This window comes from Tinamus guttatus, unplaced genomic scaffold, assembly GCF_059628265.1.
Source record: "Tinamus guttatus ecotype Peru unplaced genomic scaffold, ASM5962826v1 Tinamus_guttatus_pri_ptg000032l, whole genome shotgun sequence".
Classification (NCBI taxonomy): Eukaryota; Metazoa; Chordata; class Aves; order Tinamiformes; family Tinamidae; genus Tinamus; species Tinamus guttatus.
This window is the reverse complement of record NW_028288566.1, coordinates 708,827-724,725: the sequence shown is the minus strand read 5'-3', so window position 1 is coordinate 724,725 and position 15,899 is coordinate 708,827. Positions and strand designations below refer to the sequence as shown.

At 42.6% G+C, this 15,899-nt stretch overlaps 1 pseudogene; it reads right to left on the bottom strand.

Moving 5' to 3' along the window:
* Nucleotides 1–8,904: 8,904 nt before the first annotated feature.
* LOC104577012 (polyhomeotic-like protein 1 pseudogene) lies at nucleotides 8,905–11,489 on the bottom strand (annotated as a pseudogene).
* Nucleotides 11,490–15,899: the final 4,410 nt, after the last annotated feature.

The following is a 15,899-nucleotide window of genomic DNA, read 5'->3' as shown; positions in this document are numbered from 1 at the left end:
GGCCACCAACAGAACTAGAAGAAACGGCCAGAAACTGAAGCATCAAAAGTTCCACATGAACTTAAGGATTTTTTTTTTTTTTTACAGTGAGGGTGACAGAGCACTGGAACAGGCTGCCCAGAGAGGTTGTGGAGTCTCCTTCTCTGGAGATGTTCGAAACCCGCTTGGACACAGTCCTGTGCCACGTGCTTTAGGTGACCCTGCGTGTGCAGGGGGGTTGGACTAGATGATCTCTAGAGGTCTCTTCCAACCCTAAGCATTCTATGATTCTATGATTCTATGATTTCCCCGTAGTAGTTCTCTACCACCTTAGAATTTGGAAATGATTCACATTTTCTCCAGTTAACTGATAATTTCCCAAGTGGCATAATACAGATATTGCTTTATTGAAGTCTAAGTGGATTATGTCTACAGCTACAGCATTTTTCCTGTTTCTAAGGATCAGTTATCTCTTCAAAGAAAGATATCAAACACAATCTGCCTCTGATAGATATATATTTCCTTCCCTCTTGGTTTATTTACATCCGAGATTCTTTTTTTCTTCAATTTTTCATTCATGTTTGCTTTCTTGAAGATTTATTCTAAAGCCTGAGGTCAGGAAGTTGCGTTTATTCACTCAAAGGTGGACACTATTTACTATTTGATAACTGGATGGAACCATGCCAACTTCATACATTTATTGAAAAGCCTTGAAATGGAAGCATTGCTTTCATAGCTAGCTCTTTCAAATATCAGGAATGCTAATTATCTAACTCCTATCTCCTTCCTTCTCCGTAGCTAAGAGAAACAAGTTTAGAGAGTTTTGTTTCCACTTTGGTAATAGAAATTTCCTTGTCAACAGTCCTCTTCTCATTAATCATCTTGTCTTTCCTTAGCACATTCTACCTTAGGATCCTTATAGAAAGCTAAGATGAAGAACATCATTAATTATGGGCTCATATTTGCTTTATCTTTAATCTCTGCCCTGCTTTTCTTCTCCTACTTTTTTTTTGTTTTTGTCATCATATTTAAATGCCGAAGAAACCTTTCCTTCCTATTTTTCTTTTCTTTACCAAGGTTAATCTGAATTGACTTTTCACAACGCTCATGTTATCCCTGCAATTCTTGAGCTCTAAAATTGATTGGCCTTTGCAATCATTGGCCAAAAATGTGGCACATCCCCTCCATCACCTCCTTGTTATGCTACTAATAAATGACACTAAAGTCCAGTACAAATGTTTAAAATAAAGTGGCAATATTAACCTGAAGACAGAAACCAGTATCTACTCATATTCACGAATGCATGACTTTTCAATGTTGCTAAAATTAATTTCTACAGCACCAAGTAATATTTTTCTGTAATCATAGGGGACTATGGGACTATTCTTAGAAGAAAAAAAAAAAAAAAAAAACTAAGATACAACTTCATGTCATGCCTAACTTGATTTGGCTTCAGGCTACTGCTAAAAGTTGTGGTCCCACTCCTTACCTACCTGGCCTCCCACCCCTACTGACATGATTTCTTAGTCAACTTTCTGGTAGCAGCCCACAGTGAAATCAGATTATAATGCACACCCCCACACTAAATTAATGGCATTTAAAATACTTTAAGTAAATGGATCAGTTGGCCAACATTTGCTCCTGTTGTTTGTGAAAAGATATCGCTTTAAGGTGTGGCTCTTTTGAACAGGAGTTCATTAATGTTCTAAAGCATTGGACTACAGAAAATATTCTGCTAAGTTAATCATTTTTCCTGTTTTTATATATCATCTTGATGAATGCACACATCCTTACTGCCATCTCTCTTCCCACAGCTAGCCCAAATACTGTATTATCTCAGTGGCCTGCAGGTGTGCAGGTTTTGCATCCCGTTTTACCAACCCTGTCCAAGAAAAAGGCAAACATATAAACCAATTCGTTAAAACAAAGGCTCCGGTCTCACTTGGACTTCACATGCTTTAATCAGGCTGATCAATAGACTTCAACTGCAATCTCAGAAAAGATAAACAGCTCTATAAAACAATTTCAAGGAAAAAAAAGTTTTTCCTATGATATGCAAGTAAGTGAGAACACTAATTTGGATTTATATAAAGCCTTCATCCTAAATTATTCAAGAGCATTTTGTGAAGTGACATAGGGAATTGATCCAAAACTCATTAACTCTGCAGAAGTCCTTCCATTGACTTCACATTAACTTTGGACCAGGACTGAAACGCAGCTGACCCACTGCTGAAATACAGACACTTCTGATCAATATTGTAGTAGCTATTCAACAGTGTATCAGCAACAATCATCATGTAAAACTTTAGGACATGGATCTTAATGAGCTACAGTGTCCAGTTGAATTCTGGGTGAAATTTAAGCGGTCAAAATAAACACTTGTGGACTCCTTTCTGCAGCATCCAGCCTCTGCTTGGAGTTCTGCCATCAATGACAGCTTTGAAATGGCTGAATGACTAGTACAATTTAATGAAGTTAACTCAGTAAAGGTAGGCATGGGATATGAATGATTCCCAGACACTGCAGCATGAATCCAGGTCTCATGACCCAATGTTGCAAGGCCAGATCTCAGTGATGCTAGAAGTACTCTCCAATTAGATGCGCTGAATACAACTGTAGGTATCTCTTCCACCTACTTACTAAAATATGCAGACAGACCTGTCATAAAGAGAGGCAAGATCAAATTATTTGCATTTAGTATTTATTCCGTTTATTAAACGGCGACCAGTCTGAAAAGGATCAGCGATGAACGCAGTTCTATAAAACACAAAGCTGCTCCTTACTCCAACATTTAAAACAAATTGTTACGAAGAAAGGCAAAGTAATTTTACAAGCCCTAGGTAAATTCCTTTTGAAAAGCAAGTACAGCAACATTACAAAGAACATCCATTAAAGGAGGTAACTTCTACTATTTGGTGGGAGACACTGTAGAAAAATAAAATCTCAAAAATGAGGATTAGGGAAATTCAAGAAGATTCTTCTCCTCTTCTCCTTCTTCTTTATCATATCAAACACAAATATGTTAATTTTATGGGTCTTTTGCAGTATATCCTTACACTCTTTCTGCCCTCTCTTCTTGCACAGTATCCCGTTTCCCAATTAGCAATGTTGTGATTCTTGCTGGCTGTTCCTTCATCATCTCATCATCTCTATGAAGTTTGAAGACCTTTATTTTTTTAACTTTTTTTTTTTTTTTTCTGCCCAAAGGCCCAGCTTTGCCAAGTAGGATAGACAGCCGCTTTAGCCCAACTGCATGATTAGCACCTTTTCCTAGGACATTGGTAGGGCAGATTGGAAAGCTCCAACCTGAAAGACTTGAACCACACATGTCCTATGCATGAGATTGAATCCTCAAGATATTACCAAAAGGACAAATTTTGTCTTGCCAGAGAGCCAGGGTAGTGTTATTGGTGAAAGTTATGTGCAGACAAAACACATCTAAGATCAACTTCACCAAGGTGCTTGAGGTATGTGAGCCTATGTCGCAAATCTCATGAAAAGAAACATCTCAGCTCAGCTGAGACATGAGAACCTCTGGACATGAAGAAAATTTTAGAAATCTGATGTTTACTAGTAAAAGTTTTGACATTTATGAACACAGTTGCCTAAAAAGCTACGTAATCTTTTTTTTGCAGAGAGCTTGGTAGAGTAACCATCCCAGCCCTCTTTGTGAAACAGGACCTAATTGCTAGAATTGCTTAAGGTAGGTCCCATCTCCATGGCTAGAAGCAAATATTGGCAATCAGTATTGGCAATTTTTACTATGAGTACCTCGTTAGCCAAAGCACTTCATGTAGGTGTATGTATCTGGTATCTGGTTGCCTTCCTTCTTGCTCCCACTATTGCTACATGCAGTCATGACACTGAGAAAATTTAGGAGAGATTTTGTAACATAAATAAGGGCAAAGAAAAGCTTATTTCCATGATCACAGACTATCTGCCAGCCATTCAGATGGGAGGGGAAAAGCTGATTCAAGCTGCTAAATTTAATTAAAGCATATGCTCTAGGGCTTCACAGTTGAATATTCTTAAATCTCCCCCACTTTATCTCCTTTCCAGGTCATAACAAAGTTTTAAATCACTCTCAAAGGTTGTTATTTCATTATTCTGCAACATTTTTCTAAAATTTAATTTTGTCTCCTTTCCATTTTCCCCTACAAAATCACAGAAAAGTCTCTTTGAACAGGTTACTAAGACCATTATAAAGAGTACGACAAAATTAAAACAGTTGGAAGACCAATGATCACTTATTAACGTAAAATAAAAAAGATACAGTGCATTGGTGTAACATGCAAAGACAGTTCAAGGATCATAAAAGCAAATGATGGAGAATCTTCGGTCATGGCCCACACTGATATCAATGACACAGGCAAAGAGGAAGAGGTCCTGTCTATAGAGGCACAATTTAGGCTCACAGGAAAGAAACTGAAGAGCAGGACTTCTATGACAGCATCGTCTGAAATGTTCCCATTGCCTCATATAGGTGATGGAGAGGCAAAGTTTGAACATGTGGCTGAGCAAGTGGTATAAGAAAAAGGACATTTCCAGGTTCGTCTGACAGATCTAGAGCACAGGAAGCCTGTATAAGAGAGATGGAGTTTTTCTGAGGTATTCTCACTTAAGATGAAGAAGGTTTTGAATAAGCGTTTGAAGTTAAGACTGAGGGAAAGCCTGTGGGTGCAGAAGGGCATATGACTTGGGAGAATATTTCTAGAGAGGAAGATACAAATATATGTACCCTTATGAGAAGGATAGGAAGTATGTAAATAATCCAACAAGCAACGTGGCCCTTTGGGTAGCCCTTTGAAGAGGTTGTCAAGGAACCAGAAAGGTGGTAACAGGTGCTACTACAGAAATGCTGCAAGCCTCAGAAACAAGGATGTGGAACTGGCTTGTCTGAGCCTGAACAAGGAGATGGATATGCTACATGCATGAAAACTTGCTGGAGGGAAAACTATCAAAGGGACACTCTATCAGACCAGCAATATATACAGGAAAGACAGAATGAACCATGCCATGAAGAATCTCTCAATTTGAACTCTAGCCAAAAGGGAAGAAACCAGTATGGGGTCTGTACATTTTACTGCTCACCAGCAGAGTGACATTGACTGATACTGACAGAAAACAAAGCACAGGAAACACAAGTGCATTGAGAGGCTTCAGTTACCCCACATGAATACTAAGCAAATTCTACATTCAGGTCTGAGGCAAGGTGGTTTTTATATGATCTCAATGAATGTGTCACAGAGTAGCTGCTCACTGGTCCCAAAAGATATGGGTTGGTCCTAAGTGTTACTTGTCATCTAGTTCAGTATCCCATAGTGAAAACAACGTTCCATGATGTATCTGCAGTTGACATCCCTAGAGCAGCAAAGGAGGTCAGGTAGTCCACCAAAGCTTTGCCCAACTTCCTCCGTGGGAATGTGTCAAAGCAAGTTTTTAAAAAATGTTAAAAGAGGAAGCTGAAAGAATTAAATGCAGGTATCGAAGGCTGCAAACTAGGAGATACATCCCTAGTGTATATCATCTCTTAGCAAAAAGTGAGTAAAGGGAGGTCATCATGGCTGAACAAAAGAGTAGAGGCTGCTGTTGGAAAGCATAGGAAATAAGAAAGTATAGTGCAAAAAGCAAAAGCTATATCCGAAGGAAGAAAATGGAATCAGGAACTCTAGCAGGTTCAAAGCAAAAACATAATAGGTCAGGCCAAAGGACACTGAGGAGCAAACAAGTCAAGGAAACAACACTGGTATTAAGTTATTCTTTCAACACATAAGGAGCAAAAAGTCTGCTTTTAAAACCAATTGGTAGCAACTGGATACAAGAAACACTCCTACAGAAAAAGATCACTGAAGGGTAGCTATGTGAATTCCTTACACTGGCATTTAGTTCAGAAGAAAGAGGGGTCATGAACACCCCAGACCCTCTCTGAGTAAAGTATTGAGCAACGAGTCTGCTTGAAACTGAAATAAAGCAGAGATTAGAAAGACAGAATACACACAGACAAAACGGCAGGACTGGACATATTTACTCAGGAGTTCAACAGAAAATCAAATATGAAATATCTGAATTATTAACATAAATGTGCAGTGTTTACCTTAAAACTTCCCTGGTGCTTGAAGCCTGGAGATGATCCAGGAGACATCCAGTAAACTACAAGTTTATAGCCTGACATCTGAACCAGATAAATTAGTTGAAGCTTAGATGAAGGGTGGAAAAAGGATTTCTCTGCTGGGAAATTGTGCCCTACAGATATCTTGATTTTTTTATGTGTTAAAAGGCTTGTGGATATCAATAACCCATGAAATATAATGTTCTTGGATTTCCAAAAGGCTCTTGACAAAAGGTTTTTATAGAAAATAAGTAGCCATGGGATAAGATTTTCCTCCTATCTAGTTCTGACAAATACAAGTAATTTTGAAAAGATAGGAAGCAAAAGATAGGCATAACAATTCTCACAAAGAGGGTGGTAACCAGTAGAGTTCCCCAAGGGTGCTGGCATTAGTGATGTTTGAAGAGATGGAAATGGCGATGAGCAGTCAGATGGTAATGTTCTCCAACATGACCTCAAGACAGTAAGGCCTGGCTGTGGACAAGCGCAGAGGAATATTGCACTTCCAAAGGAGTGCAATATAACAGGACATGAAATTCTAATTAGCTAATTTTAAATATTAAATGATAGTAGGCCCTGGCTTGACCATTACCATGCATAACAAGGCCCAGGTTTATAAAAGCGTTTATAAGTTCCCTATAAGCAGTGGCTTAACCAGCAATATGTCCCCCTTCAAACACTGTCCATATCATAGAACATAACAGCCTGGGAGGAGTTTCAGGAGAACATTTGGTTCATCCCTGATATTCTCTGAATCATCACCTAAACCATCTTCACAGATGATTCATAATTTAATTCTGAAAACTTCCAGCAGCAGAAAGTTCAAGCCTTCGCAGATAAGTTTGTACTTTACTATCCTTAACGTGAGATAGTACTTTTTCTTATCTAAATTAAATCTCCTTCCAGCAATTTAAGCCCATGGGTTCTTGACCTTTCCTCAGTGGACATGGAGAATAGCTTTGTTCCCTTTCTTTTTGTAGCAAACCTTCCCATATTTGAGTAGTTACCACATTCCACTTCACCAGATCTTCTCTATCCTAGACTAAGCAATCTCATCTCTTTTAATTTTTACCCATAGTTACGCTGTCCTAGATATGTGATCCCTCTTGCTCGTGTCTTCTGGACCTGCTCTAGCTGACTTGTGTCTTAAAATGTGTATGGAAACTTTGAGAGAACTCCAGAAGAGTGCTTAGAAACATAGGATAGTGTGGGCATAAGGAGGAGTAGGGTGTCAAGGCAGTGAGCCAGAAGATGTTTATTAAAGCATCAGCATACATACTTCGAGTAAATTATCCAGATATAGTACCTTATTTGTCTACAAGCATGAGAAGTACAGCCAATGGCCTTAAGGATTACGTCAACTTCTAGAAGCAGTCGTACAGTTACTCTTTTTTTCTTAGTTTGCTGACAGAGCTTGCTGACAGAGCATCTGCACTGCTGTCCTTGAAGTTAGTTACTCTACTAACAAGACAACCCATGCTGTTGTTCTCGAAGCAGGCCTCCACATCTCTCCTTCTTTTGTTTAACCATTGTATTGCCATAGCTATTTTTAAATGAACAGCCATAGCCAGGTTCCAAGTTAGCTGTTTCAGGGTCTGCAAACTGACTCTGACAGTTTGAGTCATAACTCAAACATAAGAGTACAGATCTACAACATAAGAGTATGGATCGACTCAGAATGGTCAGATTAGTTCATGCAACACATGCTGACGAAATCCTCGCACCCGTGTCCTTGTGCCAAGAGCGAGGTCAACTGCAGCTCAGTTCTGTAAGGTGGCACAGCAGACCAATTCCACATCCGCTAGCAGACCTGCTAGAGCGAGCATAGTAGCATCACTTTGCTTAGCAAGCCAACATCCAGGATTTGCAAGCTTATTATGAGCAGGAGCAGAGGCAACTCCTGGTGCAAAGATAGATGCAGCGATTATTTCACCAGGGCTCCAGAATGCTACTTTGTCACCACAGCTCTTCATCCATGGCTAAAAGTACTTCTGGGGTCATTCAACATGGCGTCCCCACAAATGAGTTGGCAGGAAATACTGTGGAAGCAAATTCGAAGCCAGCGAGCTTCTCCTGGCCGGACTCTGTCAGCATTTGGCAGCATTTGGCAGAATGGCAGAATCCTGCCATTTCTAATTGGATTGCTTCCCACTATAGGACATTTTCTTGATGGCCACTTCATTGGTGCGCACATCACGTGCAAAATAAACTTCTCTGAAGCTTCCATGGCCAATCTCTCGGAGATCTGTAAAGAGCTTTTCTGGATCTTCTTTGAAGAAGAGCTCTGCAATTTCTGGGTCCTTCAGGCTGCCCACTTGGATGGTCGATGGCATCCCAAATGTTGCTCTTGGGCTGCCTAGGAAGGAGTCCATAGATGGTGAGGATAGCACAGATCAGACCCATCACATCGGCACCCACTGCGGTCCTTGATCTGTAGAAACACAAGCATACCCTTGTCCCAGGTTATCAATTGTACTGGTTTTCCCCACTGCCCTGACCCAGAATCCTTGACCTCTACCCAGGCCTTTTCCAGGCTAGTCTGTGCGAGTTTGAAGTGTTGCAGTATGGGCAACTTGCCCTAGTCTTCACGATTTGAAAAGTTCAAAACATAGACTGCTTTGTTAATATATTCTTGGGGAGAGTATCCCTCGCCTCCCCCTTTTTTGTTTTTGTAACATGGTTTTTAGAGCTCCATGAGCACATTCCACGATCGTCTGTCCCGTGGGAATATAGGATACCGGTAGTGTGTTTAATGCCCCATCACTGAAAAACGGTGGTTATGGCATGGGAGATGTAGGCTGGGCCATTGTCCATTTTTATCTGCATCGGAACTCCGAGTGTTGCAAAGGCTGCAGCTGACATTGTACTGGAAAAGGCTCTGCGCCTTCCTGGATGACAAAGCCCTCTGTGATGTGTGTGAGGATCTGGGGCTTCACAATGGCTTGTGGGAGTTTGGAGTCTCCTGTCTGATGCGACACCGTTGGCAAGTCTGGGGTGGGAGCCGAAGTGGGTGTCACCAATCTTGCTTCACTTGAGGTGGTATTTGGGGTTGCACTGGCAGCAGAATCAGATTTCTCTCCAAGGCCACTCTTCTTATCCGTGTTTTTGGGGCTGCCTGTCACAGGAGAGGATCTAGTAGGCAGAACTGCATTTATACTGGGTGATTCTTCCTTCTCCTCCTCTGACTCTACCTTACGCTTCACAGCTAAGGCCTGAGACTTGCCTTGCAACTGGACAGACTGCATGTAGAATGCTGCTGGCATCTGAGCCACAACTGGAGAGGCAGCTGTGCTCTTCACCATGTAGGCTGTACCTTGAACTTGTGCCAAATTTACCCCTGTGGTGAGAGGAGGAGCTTCCTGCAAAAATGCTGGAGCAGGTGATGGGGAAGAAACATGGGACTGGGAAACAGGCTGGACCACAGCTGGCATACCCCAGAGGGCAGACACTGCTGCAGCAATCTGAGTTAAAACCAGTGCCTGAGCTTGTCCTGAGCCCTGCTGCCGTGTACGCACCACCTGCACTGGGATATGTGGTGGAGGCTGCAGTGCTGCTCACATTTTGGCAAGCCCAAGCTGAGGTGGTTTGATGGAGGTGACCAGAGCTTTAGACTGAGTTGGAACAGGTGACTTGGTGCCTGTCTGGCAAGTGCTCTCCTGCTGACGCTGAACAGGCTGTGGCTGGGAGTGCAACATAGGTTGCTCCACAAGGGTCTGAGCTCACTGCTGGTTTTGAGATGAGGCTTTCTACTGTGGGGGTTGAGCTTGCTGCTGCTGTTGAGTTAGAGATGGTGCTTGCTGCTATTGCTGCTGCTGAGCCAGCTAGAGATGGGTGGCCGTGTGGAGGAGCTGGGACTGGTCGTGTTGGAACTGCTGCTGGTGATGAATGGCAATCTGCTGCTGGATTTCTTGGGTGTTTGCTCCACTGAACTTGCACTGGGGGAGTCTTCTGAAACTTCTTCTATTGTGTTGGCTCTTTTATTTTGAAGAGAGGAATCGTTGGAGTCTTTTCATCTGCCCAGTGCAGTGCTCTGCAAAGTCCATCTGATTTTCTGAAACACCAGTCTTCTGATCTACACAGTGAGTGTCCTCTGAGATTCCCTGAGAACCAACAAAAAACATGGCCTGGCACTTCCCATTTACATCTAAGCTCTGGTGGCCAGTGGGCTTGCAGACGGCTTTGAGTAGCCTCGGGGACCTGAAGTGGAAGTCGGGCGAGCTCCCCTTCTCCATGGCTTGCCACCCATCTCTAGCTGGGGTGCCAGCTGGAATGTTTCCACTTTTTCCAACTCGTTTGTTTTTAATCTGTGCAGAAGAGTCTGATGTGATGCATTTTCTGCACAACTATAAAAGCAACCCCAGGCTGGTAATCCTTCTCTAGCTTAATACAGGCTTCCCTAATGGCCAACAACTCATGGTGGAAAACTTGTCGGAACTGCCCCTTAGAAACATCCTCTCGATAGAAAATAATGTGAGTTGGTTCAAATCTGGTTGATTTGTAGAACTGAATAAGCATCCCCCTGGCCATGGCAGCCGAATCTTGGATGATTTCTTGCTGGTGCTGATGGCCAGCAGGAGGTTGTCTACGATCGGAGGGGGCGGCTTAGGTTGATGGTTTGGGGAGCCATTCCCTTCTCTGATGGAGAAACTGCTGTGGGAACTGTTGAAGCCAGAGGATGGTGCGCTGTTCACGTACGTTACCTCTGGTCAGGGAGAGCACTCTGTGAGTATCATCGTTCCGTAGGAAGGCTGGTACTTCTTCTCATGAGGCATTCGCTTCTTCATCTTCTGTCTGTCTTCTGTTTCCTGTAGGCTCCTTTGTGGACCTGCATAATGGCACAGTATTGATTTGGATGAGCAGCTATGATCCCTATAACTGCAGCAATAGAAGGCTTCTTTCCATCCCCAGCTGGCGGATGAGCTACATCTGCACCAAGGAATATAACAGGCTGCTGAAATACTGATGGTCTTCTCTGTGGCAGCAAAATATTATTTACACCTCCTAATTTGACATTTATTTTTAAGCAAAGGTTGGAAAGGGTTTGTGGGGTTGTTCTTTGTACATTTTTCATCTGAGCACACTGCGGAGCCATTCCCAGCACTGTGTCACCAACACGCTTCACCTTCACGTAGACTGGTGTTTTCCCTGGCAGAATTACCGTGACGAGCTGTAGCCCCGTGTAGGTGTTTCTGAAGAGCCTGAACATGGGTTCCATGCTGTTGACTCCCTGGACGCATTTGCTGAAACAGGGTTGCCCCTGACTGACGGTCACTGCCTGGGCAGCTGCTATGGGCAATGGCTGAACCACCCCTATGCCTTTCCTTTGGCAACTGCCAGGAGGGCCTGCTGAGGATGCCTGGCTCAGTCCTGTTGAGGTCTGGCTCCCACTACTTTCCACCATATCCTCAGAGACACGATTGCTGCCTGTGTCCCCCTGGCTCAAGTTGAGGGACTGGACTGTGTTGCCAGAAGAAGCCTGAGCCGCTGCCAATGTCTGGCCTGTATTTGTGGCCTGTGGTAGGCTGGAAGGCTGGGCACTAGATCACCTGCATCATGTTTATCAGTAGGCCCTTCCGCACTCTGCATCTCTGTCGTTCAGACAGAGCTTGGGAGACCAAGGCCATCGCCTCTCATGCTTCCTCAGTCATCTCCCAGCAAGATAAAGAAAGGTTGCAGTTCTTCTGTTGTCAGGCCCAACAAAGGCCTTACCCAGCTCAGGGTGCCCAATAGCCGCTACAAGTCATTCAAGGTGCGAGCCTCTTCAGGGATCTTAACCTTTTGCGGCATTGTTGTCTGTTCCGTTATGCACCATCCAAGATAAAGCCATGGGGGCGTAGTCTGTATTTTTTCCGGGGTCACAACAAGACCCACTGCCGTTACCACTTGAGTCACATATGCCACTGCTGCTCGATTCTCCTTGGCTGTTGATAAGGCAATTAAAATATCATCCATGGAGTGGTAAATCAACGTTGCCGGAGGAGCATCTCAGGCAGGCGCTAAGACTTGAGCCATGAACCACTGGCAAATCGTGGGACTGTTGTACATTTCCTGTGGCAGCACCGCCCAATGGTACCTCTGATACGGTTCAGCAGCATTTAAAGATGGTCCTGAGAAGGCAAATCTTGGTGCGTTTGAATCTGCTCCTGAACCGTCCCCCCCACAACCCCCGTCTTCTTTATTTATAAAGAAGGCTTGTTTCAAGACATGGCCTATTAAACACTGAATTATTTTTAACAAGCATGGGATACAAATTAAAAGACAAAGATTATCAAACGTATCACGCTTATCTACAATATTCCCTTAATCCACGCAGCTAATCCTAAATTCCCAAAAGGACTCCCAAAAATATTGCTGTTATATGGTTCCATAGCATTGATAGAAGGCACAGAAAATGCAAACCAAGGCACATCTCGCGGTGTGAATGGAATACTGTAGGTTCATTCGCATCTTGTCTGATATTTACAAAAGGCTGTCGTTTACCAGCCTCCAGGACGACCTTAAGGGAGTGGAGAGCAAGGGTTTTAACTTGCTGCAAGCCCTCAGTGGAAATTCCTGCTTGCGCTGTTGTATCACTGTGATCACCCTCCCGCTTCAGCGCGTCCACAGTTAACAGTCCGTAAAGGACCTTTTTTCAGCAGCCGCTGGTTTTCCTCCTCCTGCGCTTGAGCAAGCTGTCTCATTTTCGACCCCCACATCATATATTGCGTTATCAGTCATAATCAGGTGGAAGAAAGTTTTAAAATCACGGGGAGTAAATTCAGATGTGTCGCAAATAGATTGTCTAAGGTGGGTGGTATACAGAGCGCCAAAGCTCATCTGTCACTGAGCGCCGTACATCCTTAATAAGATTATACAAAAAATCTTTCCGATGTGGATTCTGGTCCAGTGCATAGATAGTGGGGAAGGTTTTCAGTATCCCCGTATCCCCCGCCTGTTGCATTCCTTGTTTTACTGAAGCCCATTTATCATGTGGATCCAGCGGCTATAAATCTGGCAGTTTCTCAGGGTCAATAGAACCGGGTCAAAGGGATTATCATCTGAATCATCAGGTAGCATTACCACACAGGCTTTTGCAGAGCCCCATCAGCACACGACTGAGGCGATGAAAGTGCAGAGGGGGTATCGGGACCCGACCCCATGATTCGCGTTCGACTGCGAGCCACTGTGAGACTTTAACGTTTCAAATACAACTTGCCATTGTGGCAATGGGCCAGCAGCAGCCTTATCACTGTGCATGGCACTGTCCCATAGCATCACCCCGACCTTGTCCCATGTCGGTGCATCATATACAGTATGGGTATTAAGATGCAGCTCATGCTCTTGTGCCCATACCAAAAGGCGTTTCAGATCAGTCTCTCCTAAAGTCCGCCCTTCTCTGTGGAGAATATGCCAAAGCACTTCTACCACATTCTTGCTGACAGAGCACCTGCACTGCCGTCCTTGAAGTTAGTTACTCTACTAACAAGACAACCCATGCTGTTGTTCTCGAAGCAGGCCTCCACAGGATAGGCTTACTCCATGCTTCATATCCACACAGTTCTTCATATCTCAGAGTGGTATTTTCGTTCCTTGAGTGAAATGACGATGCTGACATTGGAAATACAGAGATGGCTGACGAAGTTCCAGCTGAGCTCAGCCAGACACTGGAAAGCAGCTGGTCAGGACAGCAAAAGCTTTATAGTCTACTTTGATTCTCCATTTCAGTAACTATCTTCTAAAAATCCAGTTCTTTCAATGGGCTGTTAGATTCACTGCTTTATCTCCAAGCTTGAGAGCCAACTGGAACAAGTAAGAACCATACAAAAATTGATAGAGGTCATATTGTGGTTTACTGCATACCATTGATTTCTCTTTGGCATTACAGTCATACTGAAAGTAAAATTCTTACCTTTAGAAAAAAAATGCATAGAAAATTCTATTTTTAAAATTTTTGTTTACTAGGTATTATTATTATTGTAATTTTTTTAGGTATAACCTCTGATTCTCCATTTGCTTACAGCTCTTGTCAGTGAACCTCCCCCCTGAAAAACCAGCATTTATCTATGGTCATTTTTAATTTTGCTTTAAGCGGTGTAAAATTTTATTTCAGTTCTCAGCACACTACTGTTATTTAAATATCATTGTGCATTAGCACTTGCAGACTGACCAGACTGGGAATCTGTTGTTAGAGATGTAGCACAAATGTATAGAAAACAATAATCTTGGTCCTCTAAAATTTGCAATTTAGGACAAAACCTAATAACTGGATGAGACCGCAGGAGAAAAGGACAAATTCAATTTAATCACTAGTGGTAGCTGCAGCTCTAATAACAGCAGCCAGAGAGTTGATTTTGATAGTGGGAATTTAGCCATAGAATAAAACAATGAATCAAACCTTTATATTTGCAGAAGTAACCCAGAAACACAACAAGGCAGTTTTCTCATCTTCTAGGTACCTACAGTTTGTATTTCAGAGTTCACTGTTTTGTATAATGTGCCTGCTTGTTTCACATGCATATTTTGCATCATAAAGAGGAGCTTTTTAGTTGTGCTTTGGATACCACTGATGCTTTCAGCTGTTACGGGGAGGAAAAAAAAAAGTACTCAGACTTTTGACAGCTGCAATTTCCCTTAATTCACTCTCTGCAGTGCTCTTATTGCAGGTTCGGACTTGTGACTGCTGTACCATAGCTCTACGTGGGCCACATTTTCCTCCTGATTATATTGGTGCAGCAGCAACTCCATCAATGTTACTGAAAACCAGAATTCACTCCTAACATTTAGGCACCAGCGCGGCCCATTTTCTGCTCTCCAGAACCGAGCAAATTATCAGCGTTGTTTTGTCACTGAGTTAAGTGGGAGCAGGGATTCGTTCCAATGTGCACTTTGTCGCTTCAAAGTTTTCCTCCCCGCCAGCTTGCTTTAGCCTTGTTCCCTCTTCATCATGTTATGACTGTTGCACTCAGCATGTGTTACTTTACCTCTGTCAACATTAATTTCAATTGCCACTTGTCATCCCTGCTCGGAATGGTGAGGAGTTCAGTTTAATATCTCTGGCTTTCATAAACAAAATCTGATCACTGGGATTACTGAGGGTATCCGGCAGGCTTTTATTGATGAGGTGATTGACTTATGACTGCCTCAGATGCAAAGTTTCTTATATTGGTCTGGGGCTTTTATTTCTCTAAATTTAGACCCAGCAATAAATTTCTAGAAAAGGAAGGGTCAAATTCAGTGACGTTAATATAAATCTGGGCAATGCCACTAAAATCCATAGTTATTTCAGATACCTCCTACTGTAATTGAGATAAGAATACAGTGCAAAGTACTGAAAACAGGCTTTTTATAGCTATCAGCTCTGCAATTCCTTCTTGTGACGTATCAGATCTGCCAGTTAGTCACCAATTTGGGACACGCATTGCTACTATTGAAATATTTGATGGAAACATCTGTTTTATGTTTGAATCTGCTAGGCCCTGCAATTCAATCCTCCCTTGGACGTTAAACAGACTGAAATAAGGTTGTTAGGGATTATGTGGTGTTCTCCAATCTCCTTTCATTGTTGCTATAATATCTTTTTTATTAAATTGCTCACAGGTAGCAATATACAGATATGTTGCGATAAGCTAACCCAGCTGTGTTTTCAGGGAAACTTAGGTCACTTTCGCAAAAGTCTGAAAGTGGGAAATAAATAACAGTCTTGTATTTTTTGTGAAGCATTCAGAGTAACTTACTCTTTTTTTCCAGAATTCACCACTTTTAACAGGTTTGGTATATAGGGCATTTGACTGGAAAATAGCATTTTTGTCAAAGTAAAATCAGTTTTTCAACC